General features: G+C 43.9%; 1 protein-coding gene and 1 non-coding gene across 3 annotated transcripts in view; both read right to left on the bottom strand.

Moving 5' to 3' along the window:
- Nucleotides 1–18,291, bottom strand: part of VKORC1L1 (vitamin K epoxide reductase complex subunit 1 like 1) — a 58,910-nt gene that overhangs the window by 14,525 nt on the left and 26,094 nt on the right. The window lies entirely within an intron of this gene.
- Nucleotides 13,435–13,595, bottom strand: LOC118757803 (U1 spliceosomal RNA). The gene has a single exon (XR_004995371.2). It is a non-coding gene; the product is annotated as a U1 spliceosomal RNA (small nuclear RNA).

The raw sequence follows: 18,291 nt of genomic DNA, 5'->3' as shown, positions 1-18,291 counted from the left end.
AATAAGGGTGCTGGTTTGTGTCACGGTTGCTCCACTTCCTGATCCAGCTCCCTGCTAACATGCCTGGGAAAGCAGCAGTAGCAGAGGATGGCCCAGGTCCTTGGGCCTACATGGGAGACCCAAAAGAAGCCTGGCTCCTGGCTTTGGCTGGGCCCAGTTCCAGACATTGCAACCACTTGGGGAATGAACCAGTGGATGCCAGACCTCTCCATCTCTCCTTCTGCCTCTGTAAAGATCCCTTTCAAATAAAAATCTTAAAAAAAAAAATAAAATAATTAATCAGGGCCTACAACAATGGCTCAATCGCTTAGCCCACCCCCTTCAAGCACTGGATCCCTCTATGGGTACTGCCTCCTGCCCCGGCTGCTGCACTTCCCGTCTTCCTACTTGTGGCCTGGGAAAGTAGCGGAGGATGGCTAAGCCTTTGGACCCTGTTGTGATCATCTGCAGAGTAAACCAGCGGATGGAAGATCTCTCTCTGGGTCTCCCTCTCCCGCAATATTCCCTCGCCTTCTGTAACTCTATCATTCAAAGTAATAAATAAATGAATCTTGAAAGAAATAACAAAAACACAACAGTGAGGAATGAGCTCTATCTTAGATGCAGGGGCCCAAGTACTTGGACATTTTTGGCTCTGCTTTGAACCCACCTTTCTTCTAACGGCTACCCCGGGAGGCTTGGGAAGCAGAGAGGGAACTCTGGGCTCCTGCTCTCGGCCTGGACCAGTCCCAGCTGTTGTGGGCATCTGAGGAGTAAACCAGTGAATAGAAGCTCCCTGTCTCTCTCTGTGTAAAGAAAAATTAAAAATAAAAAAAAAGAACTGACTAGCTGACTGACTACAACAAAAACCCTGAACTGAAAGGAGAAAGGAATCCACAAAAGTACTTGGGGATTTAAATACAATTCTTACTAGTAATTGAAAAAGGTAGACAGAAAACCAGAAAGGATTTAATAAGCCCGATTAGAGCAGTTAGATCTTACATTTGTGGAATACTTCCAGTGTGTGGAATACTCACCAAGATAAATATATATAAATAAATTCAACAAATTTAAAATAACTGAAATCACACAAAATATATTCCCTGAACTTATGTAATTAGCTGGAAATATATCTGGAAAATGCCCAACTCTGGAAATTAAGCAACTTTCTAAAAGATAACACATGTATCAAAAAGTTGTAAAAGTTGTGTTTAGAGTAACATCCTAATATTAAACAAGAAGGTTGAGATCAATTCTGTAAGCTTTCACCTTAAAAAAAAAAAAAAAAAGATGGGAAATGAAAGGATCAAGCATTTTCTTTTTAAAAAAATAATACTCATACTGACATTGGAGTGCCTCTAACGACCTGATTAGCTTTTTTAAAAAAGATTTATTTTACTTTTCATGGAAAGGCAGATATACAGAGAGGAGGAGAGACAGAGAGGAAAATCTTCCATCCACAGATTCATTCCCCAAGTGGACACAATGGCCAGAGTTGAGCTGATCCGAAGCCAGGAGCTTCTTCTAGGCCTCCCATGGGTGCAGGGTCCCAAGGCTTTGGGCCGTCCTCTGCTGCTTTCCCAGGCCACAAGCCGCAAGCTGGATGGGAAGTGGGGCAGCCGGGATGAGAACTGGCTCCCTACTTACGGACTGGGAAGCAGTGGAGGATGGCCCAAAGCTTTGGGACTCTGCACTCAGAAGAGACCTGGAAGAAGCTCCTGGCTCCTAGTTTCTGATGGGTTCAGCTCTGGCCACTGTGGCCTTTGGAGCAGTGAGCCAGTGGGTGGAAGATCTTAATCTCTGTCTCTCCTTTTCTCTGTAAATCTGAGCTGCTTTTTCAACAAAATAAATCTTAAAAAAATTTTAAGTGAAAAAAAAAATTTGCTTTTCAAACAAGAAAATGAACAAATCTAAAACAAAACAAATTAAACAAAAACAACCTCTTCTTCGGTTCTTCTTTAAGACCATGGATTTCTGTGCAGTCATCTCAAAAGGAGAGAGTTTTTGGTCTCACAGGCAGGGCCAAAAAGGAAAACACCCGCTTTCTCTTTCATGTTTCGATTGCATGACTGTCCCTCTTGCAAAATCTGCAGCTCCCTGGAGGCACATTTCAACACAAATAGACATGCCCCAGCTGCCAGCTTCACAGCTGCCTGCCCCCCCACCAACCTCATAATCGCAGTCACACCTGCACACCGTCTTCCTTCAACGATGCAGTGTAGCTCCTGGCTTACGGTCCTTCGTCCTCTCCAACTCCTCTTTTATGTTTGAGGCCACACATCAGTGCCCACTTTAATAACTTCAACCTAGTTACCTTTTTCTACAATCAGATGCTCCACTTTGTCATCACCAGAAATAGAGAACAGGCCAGGAGCAGTATTTAAAGTAATACTAATGACAACTCTGTAATGGACCTACAATTCTACATTCAAGCCTAAACCTCATCTAAAATGAAGGCTAATTTTCTGTTTCCATTTCCAGATGAATGAAAGTTGAATTTGCTCACGAGCAGCCCTACTCTGTGAGAAGATCTTCAGGCGAAGGAAATAGGATTCTAGACAGAAATACTGCAAAGAAGCAGGGAATAAAATCAGAAAGGAAAAACAGGAAAACAACTAGATGGACATAACTATATGAAACAGTATCAATGCCTTGTGCGGATAACTCATACATAATGAAAGATGAAAATAAATGGCAATAGTAAACCAAAAACATAACAGTATAAAATGAGACACAAACATTCCAAGATTCACACACTAACAGACATGTGATAAAACTAGTAATTAATATTAGACTTTAATTAAAGCCAAGAAAGCATGGTATAGTGACTAAAAGTAAATGAATATAACTGAATAAGTAATGGAGGAGGAGAATGGGAGGGGGGTGAAATAATATTAAAAGATGCCTGAATAATCCAAGGCAACAACGGAGGAAAATAATACTAACTAAAGAATTTGGGCCCGGCGCCATGGCCTAGCAGCTAAAATCCTCACCTTGAACGCCCCGGGATCCCGTATGGACGCCAGTTCTAATCTCGGCTGCTCCAGTTCCCATCCAGCTCCCTGCTTGTGGCCTGGGAAAGCAGTCGAGGACGGCCCAAAGCTTTGGGACCTTGCACCCGTGTGGGAGACCTGGAATAGGTTCCTGGTTCCTGGCTTCGGATTAGCACAGCACCAGCCGTTGCGCTCACTTGGGGAGTGAATCATTGGGTGGAAGATCTTTCTCTCTGTCTCTCCTCCTCTCTGTATATCTGACTTTGTAATAAAAATAAATAAATCTTAAAAAAAAAAAAAAGAATTCACAGAAATAGAAACTGTAAGATGTTATCAAATATGTCAGCAATTAAACTGACTATGGAAATAAGTCACTGCAATGTTTTATAAAAATTTCACTATTAATACTTGTGAGATGTGGCTAACACTATTCAACAGGAATGTGTAACCACAACTGCATGTACTACTGTATCTACTACTGAAGATTCAAAAGTAGAACAAATAACTTAAGACACACAGCAAATAATAGAGAAAACAGATGCTAGTGTTGTGGCATAGTGAGTTAAGCCATGATTCCAACATTGCCAGTATCTCACATGAGTGCTCCACTTCCAATCCAGCTCCCTGCCAAGTGCTGGGACCCTGCATCCACGTGAGAGACCAGATGGAATTCCAGACTCATAGCTTCACAAAGGTCCAGCCCCAGCCATTGAGGCAATTTAGGGATGGAATCAGAGAATGGAAGATTGATTCCTGCTTCTCCCTTTCTGTCTCTCAAACTCTTTAATTCTAAGTGTTATAAAAAATATTTTTTAAGGGCCCAGTATGCTGTCCTAGTGGCTGGGTACTCGCCTTGCACGCATCGGGATCCCATATGGGCACCAGTTGGTGTCCTGGATGCTCCAGTTCCCATCCAGCTCCTTGCTTGTGGCCTGGGAAGGCAGTCGAGGATGGCCCAAAGCCTTGGGACCCTGCACCTGTGTAGGTGGCCCAGAAGAAGCTCCTGGCTCCTGGCTTCAGATCAGCTCAGCTCCAATCATTGTGGCTACCTGGGGAGTGAACCAGCAAATGGAGGATCTTCCTCTTTGTCTTTCTGTTTCTGCCTTTTCAATAAAAATAAATAAATCTTAAGAAATTTTTTAAAAATATAGGAAATCAAAGATTAACAGATATGTTTAGCACCTAGAAAGATACATCTTTTTTTTTTTAAAAAAGATTTACTGGTGCTGGGCCCCAAGAAAGATTTATCTTAAATGAAAAACAGAGAATACTATCAGGAATGAGAAAGGGGTCAACATTACAGAAGCTACTTAACATTCACCTTCTCGATAGCAGCATTTTTCATTCTCAGATTCATTTACTTCTTCAAAAGGCAGAGTGACAAGCGTGAAGAGGAGACAGAAGGACAGGAATGGTGGGGAGGATAAGGGAGGAGACAGAGTTAGAGAGAAATCCTTCCATCCATGGATTCAGTCCCCAGATGGCTGACAGTGCCAGCTGGGGCCAGGCTGAAGCTGGAAGCTGGGAGTCAGGGGACTTGATTCAGCACTCCCATCCTGGATGCAAGGGCCCAGTCCACGGCAGTAAACAGTCCTCAGATGCCCCTCCTGTCGACCTGAGCCTTCCTTGGAAACTTTCATCTCAGATGCACATGAATTCATGCATCAATCAATTACTATGTCTCCTCTCTGATTCTAATCCTCATGAGAAGGAATCATTCTAATTACTTAATGCCTCATACACTGGCTAGCAAGTGGCAGGGAACCAATCATTCATTCAACAAAGACTTAGTAACTACCATATGCCTAGTACTATATTAGCTACTGGGAATACAATAATAAGTAAAATAAACATTTCTATGCAATTCGGTTGTCACGGATGGAGATAAGCAAACAAGTAAATGAAAAACAAAACAGTAAAAGGTGACTACAAGGTTAACTGTTGTGAAATACCATCTGAGGGCCCAGCGCTATGGCCTAGCGCTTAATCCTTGCCTTGCAGGTGCCAGGATCCCACAGAGATGCTGGTTCTAATCCCGGCAGCTCCACTTCCCATCCAGCTCCCTGCCTGTGGTCTGGGAAAGCAGTCAAGGACGGCCCAAAGCCTTGGGACCCTGAACCCGTGTGGGAGACCTGGAGGAAACTCCAGCTGTTCTGGCTCAGCTCAGCTCCAGTCATTGCGTCCACTTGGGGAGTGAACCAGTGGACAGAAAATCTTCCTATCTCTCCTTCTCTCTTTAAATCTGACTTTCCAATAAGAATAAATCTCAAAAAAAAAAAAATACTATTCCATTCATACCAATGTTCTAGGACAAGCAAAATGAATCAGAAAAAAAAATACTTAACAAGGGTTCCTGGAGGGAGGGGCTGCGAGTGTGATTAGTAAGAAGGCCTGATGACGCTTTTCAGGGTCATTGCAATGCTCTGCCTCCAAGGTTCTCAACAGCGGCAGAGCTGAGAAAGGCCTGTGAGTGTAGCTATCCCTGGCCTCTAGCCACTAGGTATCAGCACTAAGTTACTCCCACTGAGTCCCAAATGTGACACCCAATGATATCCCCAGGCAGTTGTCAGATACACCCCGGGAGGCAAAAACAATCCCTAACTAAGAACCAGTGTCCTCTGTTTAGACTGAGTTTTATGTTACAGAAGTATACACAGTTGGTAAAATTTACAAAATATACATTTAACATCTTTGAATTTCATTGTGCCTTTATTTTAGCACAGAAGAAAATAAATCACAAGTAATGAATTCTAGCCAATGATATGCATGCTAAAGGATGTAGGAGGACGCTCAGTGATGGCTTGGTGGTACAAGTTTCTATAGGTACGTAAAATGTAAGTGTGAAGGCAAAATTAAAAAACATTTTGGTGAAACATTTTGAAGTCCAGCATATAAGTATAATAAAATGTTAGTGGTTGGTATACAGGGATTTCTACAAAGTTGTTCAAAGTTTTTCTGGATGTTGGAAATGTTTCTTAATAAAATGAAAATTGCTATTATGGAAGAGCAAAGAACAGTTGAGATACCACATGATGGAGCATATGAGAAGTTTGGCCAACTGCAAGTTATTTCAATGGGCTGCAGTATAGTATGTCAAGGAAGGAGAGGTCAGAGAAGACAAACTCCAAAGAGACTTAGGGAATTCAAACTGTCCTATAGAGGCAAGAGCATTTCAGTCTGTAACCTCACAGTTACATGAAAGGGGCTTACAATTCCATCCAGGCTTCTCATACGGGTGAGTCATGGGGACCCAAGGACGAAGCTGGAGGTAGCGGAGCTGGGACTTGATCCAAGCATTCCCAGACATTCCCAAAATGTCCTGTGCCAAGCGCCCACCACATTTTTCTATACAAACTGAATTACTGGATAATCAAGAAATAGTAAGAGGGAGACTTTTTAATGAAATATTTTAGTTAATACATGAGTAAGGATAGAATAACACCATTTGGGAGCACCTAACAAATGAGTGGATTTAGGCAGTGAACATCAAAGGTTTAGTATATGACAAAAAAAGACAAAACTCTACATCAAACTACCCATTTCCTAAAAGGTGGGAAACACTACTGGAAAAAAGTTTTCTTAACTATTAATAAACTACAAAGGATAGAGAGATGAAAGAAGATCCTAAAGATTAAAGATACCATCGGCCAACTGGAATATTTTTATTTAGATTCTGATGTAAAGAAATTGAAATTTCATTTAAGAATCAACACAATATTTAGGAAGCAACTGGAAAATTCAATTGTAACTGGATATTTGGTATGAAGGTAACTTATTTTCTTTTCCCCTTTTAAAAGATTCATTGCTTTTTCTTATTTAAAAGGTAAAGGAACAGAGATCTTCCATCCACTGGTCCACTCCCCAAAGGGGCACAACAGCCAGGTCTGAGCCCGGTCAAACCCAAGAGGCAGGAGCCAAGAATTCTATCATGCAGGTGGCAGAGGCCTAAGTACTAGGTCATCACTCCCTGTCTTCCTGGGCACATTTGCAGGGAGCTGGGTTGGAAGTGAGGCAACTGGGACCTGAACTGGCCCTCTGATACTGGATGCCGGCATTGCAAGCAGCGGCTTAACTCACTAAATTACAACACCAGCCCCTTAGGTGTGATCATTGCATTTTTGCTTTTCTTAAAGAACACTTATCACTTAAAGACAGATACTGGAATATGAAATGATACTACATGCAATAGTTTCTTCAAAGTAATCCAGGAAGAAAAAAATGAAGAGGAGTACGAATGAAACAAAACATTTCACAAGTTGTTAACTATTGGTGCTCCATGACACTTCTGTATGTTCTACTTTTTGTGTATGTTTGAAACTCCAAAATAAAAGATTTCAAAAGTCTCTCATAGAAAAAAAAAAAAAAAGACCAGCAATCTAAGCCTACGCTTATAACAGAATCAGAATCTGAATTTAACTATGCATTTCGGGAATCTCAGGCAAAGATGAACAGCAACTGCCACAGATGGCAGTAAACCCTACCTCCCCCTACCAAACTAAGAAATAAAACTCACTCCGTGGGGAGATTTCCACCTTCAGGGAACAAAAGACTCAGAGAGGAAAACCACCACTGCCAATAAGCTTACACCAAGACCTGTGATGACCGGGGCAGGCATTAGGTTTAGTGGTTAAGATGCTGGCAAAAACCCTAAGAGCACTGGGGCTCGATACCTGGTGCTGGCTCCCAACTTGTTTGCTGCTAATGCAGACCGTGGGGAGCAGCGGTGATGCTTCAAGCTACTGAGTTCCTGCTGTCCACACAGGAGACCCAGGCTGACCTGGCTCTGGCACTGGGGTCAACTAACCCAGACATGGCTGTGGCAGGCATCTAGGCAGTAAACCATAAAGATGGACGCTTTCTCTGTTTCTCAAATAATCTTTTTAAAAGTTACAAACAGGGTAGACAGGCAGATACAGAGCAAGCGCAAACAAGAGAATCCCAAGGATGGAAAGAATGATTTATAAGTGATCATGCAATAAATGTTTGCTGGACCATCCCTACCAAAAATCCTGTTGAAATTTTATCAACATTGTAGTGAATATGGGAGGTAGAGTTTTTAAGGGGTGACTAGTTTTAAAGGGACTTTCACCTTTTCACAAGAGAGTGGTGGGAGACTGTCCCCCTTCCCACTGAAGCATACACCTACTTGTCCTTTTGCTTTGTGCTATTAGGATTCCTGTGTCAGTGGTGGCAACCCAATTCTGGACCCACAGTCCCCCAGATTGTGAACCAAAGCTAGCCTCTGTTCTTTATAAACCACCCAGGGACAGTTATTCTTCGATAGCACCAGAAAACAAATTGTGTTAAGCATCTTTCAATGGTCAACATTAAGAAACAAGAAGGAATACATTAACAAAGATGATTTCTGTAGGAGGGCAGGAAACAATTAACTTGAAAACAGCACGAGACAGCAAAAAGAATGCTGACACAATCTTTTAGGACTCCAAGGTTTATGGACTGTGAGAGAACGAGCAACAGCCATTCAAAGACGCTGTACTGTTCGAGGATGTGGGTTTCACCAAGGGAAGAATGGTGAGCTTAAGGTCAGGGAGGAACTTCCTGACAGTGGCAGAGTGGACAGGGAGAAGGGTTAGGAGACAGCAGCAACAAACAGAGGGGATGGCTGATTACGACCAAGACACTGACTTAATGAACCCTCTCAGTCTAGCAACAGTAACAGATTGAAGATACTTAAAATTTGAAAGGATTTCTGGCTACCTCTTGACTCCAGGATCTAACCAGTGGAACCTAAGGTGAATGAAGCTGCCATCACTTGTATTCATTCTCTCAAGCTCTGTGTTCTGAGCAACCTGGAAGCTTTTCCATACATCTAGGATTGGAAAGAAGCCCTCAAATTAATTTTTGCACAAAAGGCCTTGGAGAACAGAATTTCAGGGAAACTTTCCTTAGTGATTCCATCATACTTCTCCCCATTTATTTGACAGAGAGACACAGACTGGCAACCTCTTCAAATGCCTGCAATGGCTGGGGATGAACCAGGCTTGGGAGCACACTCTGCCCCATCCTTCCATGTGGTAGGAACCCAATTACTTGAGGCATCACTGCGGCTGGCAGGAAACTGGAGCCAGGAATCAAACACAAGCTCTCCGATGTGGAAAGCAACGTCACTCACCAGGCTGAGTGCCTATTCCTCGTTTAAATCATACCAACTAGACTTCTTCAGTAATGGAATGATAGTCTCCTCACGGCACAGAATTTATGCGTGAAAATCTGGGTGCAGAAACATGGATCTTACAAAAGCATAGTGCCCATTTGACTACTGTAGCATGATACAAAGTAGGCATAGATTTCCCTCTATAAGGACAAATTAAACCCTTAAAAAATATGCAATGAGGGCCCGGCACGGTGGCCTAGCAGCTAAAATCCTCAACTTGAATGCTCTGGGATCCCACATGGATGCCGGTTCTAATCCCGGCAGCTCCACTTCCCATTCAGCTCCCTGCTTGTGGCTTGGGAAAGCAGTCGAGGACGACCCAAAGCCTTGGGACCCTACACGCACATGGGACACCTGGAAGAAGCTCCTGGCTCCTGGCTTTGGATCGGCACAGCACCAGCCGTTTGTGGTCACTTGGGGAGTGAATAATTGAAATGGAAGATCTTCCTCTCTGTCTCTCCTCCTCTCTGTAAATCTGACTTTGCAATGAAAATAAATATCTTAAAAAAAGATAAAAAAATATGCCGTGAGGCTAGTTATTTTTGCTGAATCTATAAGTATGAACGAGCATAAAGTCTACAAAGGCCTTGAGCATGATAGAATCATCTAGTTCACTGCTATCCAAAGGAAGGGCTACGTAGCAGTGCTACTCCATGAGCTGTGAAGGATCCATGATGAGATCAGCTTAGATACTGGAAATAAGCATTCAGAAACTTTTTCTAGAAGTTCTGACATTGTCATAACATCCGATTGCATGATCCATGGATTTGTCATGCTGAAGGGAGTACTAGCTGATCCAGCTGTTGTCAAACACATTCTATATATGGCATAACATGGCCACTGGTCAGGCAGAGCAGAATCAAGTTACACGTGCTTATGGAAGGTTGTTTTGTCATCTACATGCAAGTAAGTAAAATTCTGAGGAAATGTATGAGTTTATTCATTTGTATAACCAGTTAGTGTTAACAAACATTTTTCATCTTAAGTCTTTTCTTATTTTTTTTAAAAGACTTATTTATTTTTTATTGGAAAGTCAGATATACACAGAGGAGGAGAGACAGAGAGGAAGATCTTCTGTCCGATGATTCACTCCCCAAGTGAGCACAACAGCTGGTGTTGCGCCGATCCGAACCTGGGAACCAGGAACCTCTTCCAGGTCTCCCACGCGGGTGCAGGGTCCCAAGGCTTTGGGCCATCCTTGACTGCCTTCCCAGGCCACAAGCAGGGAACTGGATGGGAAGTGGAGCTGCCGGGATTAGAACTGGCGCCCATATGGGATCCCGGGGCGTTCAAGGCAAGGACTTTAACAGCTAGGCCATGGCGCTAGGTGCCAAGTCTTTTCTTGTTCTGTAATTTAACAAATTAGTGAAATGATGGGACCAATGTTGTGACGTAAGTGGCTCCTGTAACACTAGCATCCCATATAGGTAGCAGTTCTATCTAGTCCTGGCTGTTTCACTTCCAATCCAGCTTCCTGCTAATGCAGGGAGACCTAGAAGTTCCTGGCTCCTGGCTTTTGCCTAGCCTAGACCTGGCAGTTGTGGCCATTTTGGATGAACCAGCTAATGAAATACTGCTTTCTACTCCCTCTTGGCCAATATAACTCACCCTTTCAAATAAATAAAATGCAAATTTTTTTTAAAAAAATGGTCCTCTAAAAGATATGAAGTTTATATTATTCTACACTGAATTTACATATGTATCAAAAAGATCAGAGTCGGTACCCTTTTAGTGGAAAGAACACGCTTCCCTTGATGTACTAACAGCAGCAAACTAAATGAGGATGAAGAAAATGATTACAAAGAGATCAAACCCAGGAGTTGGCATTATGGCTCAACTGGCTAATTCTCTGCAAATGCCACCATCTCTATGGCAGCCAGTTTGTGTCCGGGCTACTCCAGTTCCCATCCAACTCCCTGTTTATGGCTCGGGAAAGCAGCAGAAGATGGCCCAAAGCCTTGGGTCCCTGCACCTGCATGGGAGATCTGGAAGAGGCTCCTGGCTTCTGGCTTCAGATCAGCTTAGCTCTGGCTGCTGCGGCCAGTTGGGGAGTGAATCAGTGGATGGAAGATCTTTCTCTGCTTCTCTCTGTATATCTGCCTTTCCAATAAAAAGAAAAAATCTTTTAAAAAAGGAAACAGATGAAATCCAAAAGAAGTTAGATTACCTCCATTCAGGAGAATGACGCCTCATGCGCTGGGTTCAGTGTTACAGTGATAACTCACAGCGCAGTGCTAACATCTCAGTGTGCTAACTACAGAGCTGAGCAACAAGGCCATCAAAATTTAAGGGGCACTCAGAGACCAAATGCGCAGAAATAAGCACAAACAAAATGAATTACACTGATTTAACTCTAGGATTTTGTATAGAACAATATTCTGACACACCTGCAGACAAGAAAACTTTCTGTAGCAATTCCCCAGATTAAGGAGCTTGTACCAGGCGCCAGCACAGTGGCAGATGGGCTAATCCTTTGCCTGTGGCACCAGCATCTTACATGGAATCAATTTGTGTCCCAGCAGCTTCACTTCTTTCCCAGCTCCGTTATAGCCTGGGAAATCAGCGAGGGATGACTCAAGTCCTTGGGACCCTGTGCCCACACAGGAGACCAGGAAGCAGCTCCTAGCTACTGGCTTTGGGTCAGTTCAGTTCTGGCCCTTGCGACCACTTGGGGATCATCATCCATCATTCAGTGGATGATTCACCCCCTGTCTCTCTCTTTTCTCTGTAAATCTGTCTTTCAAATAAAAATAAACCCTTTTTTTTTTTTAAAAAAGAAGCTTGAAGCAAAAATCACTTCCTCTTTTAAAAAAGAAGGTTTAGGACTCAGCACGCTAGCCTAGGGGCTAAAGTCCTCGCCTTGCATGCACTGGGATCCCATATGGGCGTTGGTTCTAATCCTGGCGGCCCAGTTTCCCATCCCGCTCCTTGCTTGTGGCCTGGGAAAGCAGTCGAGGACAGCCCAAAGCCTTGGGATCCTGGACCCATGTGGGAGACCCAGAAGAGCTCCTGGTTCCTGGCTTCGCATAAGCTCAGCTCCGGCCCTTGTTGCCACTTGGGGAGTGAATCAATGGATGGAGGATCCTCCTCTCTGTCTCACCCCCTCTCTGTATATCTGCATTTCCAATAAAAATAAATAAACCTTTTTTTCAAGATTTGTTTATTTTTATTGGAAAGGCACATTTCAGAGAGAATGAGAGACAGACGAAGAAGGTTTCCCATCTGCTGTTCCATTTGCAACAGCAAATGTCGAGTTGATCCAAGTTGGGAGTCAGGGGGCCTCTTTTGGGTCTCCCACATGGGTGCAGGGTCCCAAGGACTTAGACCCACACTAGGGACACAAACTGGTGCCCATATGGGATGCTGGCAAAAACAGAGTGGAGGACGGCCTGTAGAGCTATGGTGCCAGCCTCAATCACATTCTTTTTTTTTAATTATTATTAACAAGATCTTAGTACAAAAAAAAAGTCTGTTGAACTACAGATCATTTACTGTCGTAATAAAAATGAAAATGGTAAAACAGTTGTTATGTGCTAACAAGTGTGTATAACCTCGTTAATGAAATAATTAGGGGCTGATACCATGGTATTGCCTGTGATCAATCCGTAGGGATGCTGGTTCAAGTCCTGCCTGCTCCATTTTCCATCCAGCTCCCTGCTAAAGGTTTGAGAAAGTGGCAGAAAACACTTATGCCCTTGCATCCACGTGAGAGACATGCAAGGTCCCGGCTGCTGGCTTTGGCCCGTCTCAGCCTGGGCCACTGTGACCATCTGGGAAGTGACCCAGCACATGGGAAGCTTTTCTCTCTGTAACTCTTGGTTTCAAATAAATGAATACTTTAAAAAAAATGAATTAATGATAAAAGAAACTATCAAAAAATGGGCAGTGAGGAGAAATTTGAACTAGAAAACAAACTCAGTAATTTTGTGAGACTAAAAAAAAGTTTGAATCCAACTTTTTAAAGGTCTGAATTGGACAGCTAATAGTACAGTAACTTTAGTACTTTCTTAACAGCTTAATGTTTCCTTACATGGCTACAGATTACCGTTACAAGTGTTATACATGTGGCAACATTTTACAATTTAATTTTCCAACTAAATGGAGTCCCACACAAGAAATGTGCAAAAAACACATCCATTTCTTCCATCTAAAATCATTTCAACTACTCACAGGGTAAGCTGTTGGAACTGGCTGCTGTTCAAATACGAGGAACACCGTTGTTTTACATAGGATAAACTTCAGAGGATTGAGCTTCATTAAGCTGTTTTGTGTTTCTTTTTTAATTTTCAGGGGACAGCGCAAACACAGTCCCCCACTGCCACAAATTATGCAGTCCAGTTTCCCACATTTGGGGAAACCGCAGGGGTCAGCACACCAGCAGTACAATACGTGAGCCTCGCCCCGGGCTCACCTTCGTGATCACGGTATCTCTGCTGCCAGATTAAACTGTTTTTAAGCTCTTTTATTCCATTACCAACAGAGTAATTCAATAACAATGGCTTCTCTCCTAGTGAGCATTATTAAATAGAAACTCAACAAAATTGAGCCATACCACTATCACCTGCTTTCCCAGGCCACAGACAGGGAGCTGGATGGGAAGTGGGGCCACCAGGAGAGGTGCCGTATCCAATACAATGTTAATACATTAACAGGAGGCTCATTTGTCACGTTAAAAACTTAAACTAGTAAGGGAGTGGGCATTTGGTGCAGCAGGTCAGTCACCGCTTGGAGCGCCACGTTGCAATGCTATTATTCCGTTTCCTCTCCCTTCCCATCGTGGGGGGCAGCAGAGGAAGGCTCAGCACCCGAGCCCTTGCCACCCACGTGGGAGACCCGGATGGAGTTCCTGGCTCCATGTGGGCCTGGCCCAGCTCTGGCCGTTACAGGCATTGGGGGAGTAATTCAGTGGATGGGATATATACAGAAAAGAATCTGTGAAGTGTTGAACACATGGAAATGCTCTCAGAACATTTTATTCAGTTCCAACTGAAAAATAACTACGCATATGGCTATATATGCCCAGTTTTCTAATTACTTTGTTAAACTTATTACTAAAATGTAGCTTTGATAAATAAGTCACCCGAGGTTCTTTTTGATGGCCATTGTTTTGATCTTTAATAACGTAGTTTATAGACCCAGCAGTTCTCAATGGATTGGAAAACTGGAAAACCTCTACCTTCAGCGAGGGGAGAAACACGGGGCTAGTCTGAAGTAGCTACTTTATGTTGAGTTTGTGCCAACTGATTAAATCCTGAATACATCTCTACTAAGATTCAGCTAACATGTTAAGCAAATTTAAACTTTTAACTATTTGAAAATTTGAAGAATTTAAGAAAACGTCCTGTCAGTATCTTCCTATGCAGGCCAGCTTGCTTGTTTTCACTGTAAATAACAAAAGCCAGAATTTACCACATTTTCACATTTACTCTAATGCTCTGTTCATTTAAACTGTTGCCATGGGGAAAAATCATGAAGGAAGATTCTCTAAAAATCTAAACCTACTTAATTTAGGTTAGCAAGCCAAACAAACCTGTCCATGGAGATACCAAAATCTCAAACTCCTTGGGAATCAAGTGAATATGAACTTAAAAAATAATTAGGTTCTGGCGCTGTGGCCTAGTGGCTAAAATCCTCGCCTTGCATGCACCGGGATCCCATATGGACACCGGTTCTAATCCCGGTGGCCTCACTTCCCATCCAGCTCCCTGCCTGTGGCCTGGGAAAGCAGTTGAGGACGATCCAAAGCCTTGGGATCCTGTACCTGCGTGGGGAACCCAGGAGAGGTTGCCAGCTCCTGGGTTCAAATTGGTGTAGCTCAGGCCATTGTGCCCACTTGGGGAGTGAATCACCAGATGGAAGATCTTCCTCTCTGTCTCTCCTCCACTTTGTATATCTGACTTTCCAATAAAAATAAATAAAACTTCAAAACAAAACAAACACCAGCTCAGAGATCTTTTAGATCAGGCTTGCTAACAGCAATGAAAATATCAGACCTCCTAAGCTGCAGGCAATTGACTAGGTTGCCTTGTACCTAGGTAAGTGTTAAAATGTTGGGTGGAAAATAGCCAATAACTTGCCATCTGGGCCTGGTTGATGCCAACTCTGTGATACTATAACAGTTTGCCAGCATAGTTGTCTATTTTTTTTTGAAGGTTTGTGTGGCAGGGAAGCAGTCTGCCACATCACCAAGGGCACACACTGGCCGGGACCAACCCCCCCCACCATACATGTTCTGGGAGTGGGGGTGGGGAGAGGTAGTGTGCATTGCTAGGGGCCAGGCGACTTGAGATTGGTCAGAATAGGGGTCACTGAGGGCTTGTGTGAAATATTTGAAAGATTTCTGGGGGTTCCACGCATGGAGGCACTTCTTCTCGAGAAGCCGAGACATGGTGGATCAACAGGGGGATCCAGAGGGCTCCCTGGTTAGGCCAAAGCAACCTCCTGCATGTATAAGAGCCGGGGCTGGAGCCTCACCAGGCCAGACCAGGTTCCAGCATCCACTGGCACACATAACAGATGTATTTGAGGGTGGCTCAGGTTCTTTAGGGTCACCTTGACCAGTCCGCAACACCCACTGGCAGTAGCTCGGACTGGGCCAAGTCGGGCTAGGCTGTAGCACCCACCAATACACAAGAAAGCTGGGGCTGTGGAAGGACCAGGCCTAGTTAGACTACAGCACCTGCCAGCGAGAGCTGGGGATCCTAGGGGACAGACATCCCTGTTGGGCTGTAACACCCACCTGTGCACAGGAGAGCTGGGACTGGAGGTGGGCTGGGCTTGCCTAAGCAGCAGCACCCACCAGATGAACAGGAACCAGGGCTGGGGGAAGGCACAGTAGGGGCTCACAGAAGACATTCGATGCTGTAGCTCCCACTGGTGCATGCAAGCACTGGGGAAGTGAGGCAGGTTGGGTCAGGCAAAGCCTTAGCACCCACTGGTGTGTGCAAAAACTGGGACTGGGAGACGGCCAGGGTCTACCCAACCAGGCTGCAGGACTTGCTGGTGTGAGATCCAGGCCTACGGATGGAACTAAGTGGTCAGAATAAGCCAGCTGGCATTCACAAGAGTAAGGTCTTAACACTTCCGAGGTGAGGTTTCTTGAGGGTTCCCCAACTGGACTGCTGCACTAGATCCCTGACCTCGGGGAAGATCACGCAAACGTGTGGTCCAATCCCAGAGGAGCACATGTTTGCCCGCCTCAGTTGCTGACCCTCATGCAAGATATCAGAGCATATACCCAGATGAACATGAACCACAAGTCAGTCAGCTCACCTAAGTCAACAGAAGACCTTTGAATACCTTATCAAAATAGGCACAAGATGGAGAGAGGCACAGGTTGAACAACACTGCAGGCCAGAATCTACAGCAAGCATCCAGGTTTCTGGGCATATAGACACACAGAGGGACAGTCAACAGGCCTTAGAATTTCTCATCTCTGGGGTAATGTAATGAAGCCAAGCCAATCACTTCTCAGAACAATCAAGACCATTCAAGTAACACCCTTCCCATATTGGGGCTCAAAGTTGACATCGATCATCTCTGTCCTGGATGCTGATGCAGTGTTACAGCAAGGAGCAGCACACTCTCCTCCCCCACGCTCTGCCGACACGGGAAGGAAAACCGAATCTGTTATCTCATGCACCTTCCCCGTACTCCAACCCTCTCCACCCTAATCAGAGGCCCACATGGGTCTCTAACTGCCTTGTCTTTTAAAAACTTTAAAATAATAAATAAGGGGGAGAATATTAGCCCAATCCTCAATGATTAAGACAAAATAGTAGCATTCACAGTGGAGTCTATCAGTAACCCTAACTGCATACTGGGAGGCTTGCCGCAAGTCATTCCAGAATGCGAAAACAAGTCTAAACCACTCCTTTCAGCCACTTCTAAGAAAGAGGATGCAGACATTATCTGAAATACGCTACCATGGATAGTCCAGGTACGAGGAAAGAAATAGAGAATGCTTCTTCCTACGTAAGGTTTTAGAGAATTATTTGGCATTAAGTATGAAAAGTAATGAGGCTTCTTGCAGTCCTATGCCCCCTGACCGAGGTTGGCTTCTAAAGCACTTCCTTGCTCACTCACATTTTCCATCAAATTGCCTATTTTGAGTAAACATTATCTTCCATTTCCCATCCCTATGGAAACTAGAGAGGAAGTGTTGAGGCACAATGGGTAAGGCCACTACCTGCAACACCAGTATCCTACAAGGGCAAAGGTTCGAATCCTGCTACTCCACTTCTGCTCCAGTTCCCTGCTAATGGTCTGGGAATGGAAAATCGCCCAATTACATCGGATACCAGGAAGAAACTCCTGGCAGAAGAAAAACATGACAAATTTACTGAGCACCTAGCACACTACAGCCACACATGCTAAAACAAATGCAGCTGAAGTAATAACCCAAGAAATGAAGATTACACTTCCCAAGAAAAGGAAAGGAAAAATATGTATATTTTATGTTTTAGATATTTCAACAGAGATACTTTGTGCTAAAGTAGATATTTTAAACTTCAAAATATCTGACAAAATACTGCAAGAGATAAGTTATTTATAACTTTAAAAAATCAATATTTTTAAACTAATATCACAGACACACAATGAGGTTAAGTTGGCACTACCATGGCACTGTAGCAGTAACACTAATTATTTTCTATGTAAACCCGACACTTACAGAAATATAGGTTAGGCAACAGTTTCCGTGAGGGGCTAGTGTAATAGCATAGTCGGCTTATCCTCTGCCTGTGGTCCTAATATCCCCATTGTGGCATAGCGAGTTAAGCTCCCACTTGTGACACTGGAATCTCATACGGTGGGGCTGGTTTAACTCCCAGACGCTCTGCTTTTGATTTAGCTTCCTGCCATGTGCCTTGAAAAGCAGAGGAAGATGGCCCAAGTACCCGGGTTCTCTTGCAGTATTCTGTCAGATATTTTGCAAGCCTGGTACCCCGATTGAGACCTAGGTCAAGTCCTGGCTGCTCCATTCTGATTCAGCTTTCTCCCACTATACCTGGAAGGCCACAGAAGGTGGTTCCATTCCTTGTTCTCTGCTACCTACTTAGGAGACCCAGGTAGAGTTCCAGGTTCCTCATTTCGCTAACGCTGTCATTTACAAAGTAAACCAGCAGTGTGTGTTTGTGTATTCAA

This window comes from Ochotona princeps, chromosome 24 (genome assembly GCF_030435755.1).
Source record: "Ochotona princeps isolate mOchPri1 chromosome 24, mOchPri1.hap1, whole genome shotgun sequence".
Taxonomy (NCBI): Eukaryota; Metazoa; Chordata; class Mammalia; order Lagomorpha; family Ochotonidae; genus Ochotona; species Ochotona princeps.
This window is presented reverse-complemented; position numbering and strand designations above follow the sequence as displayed.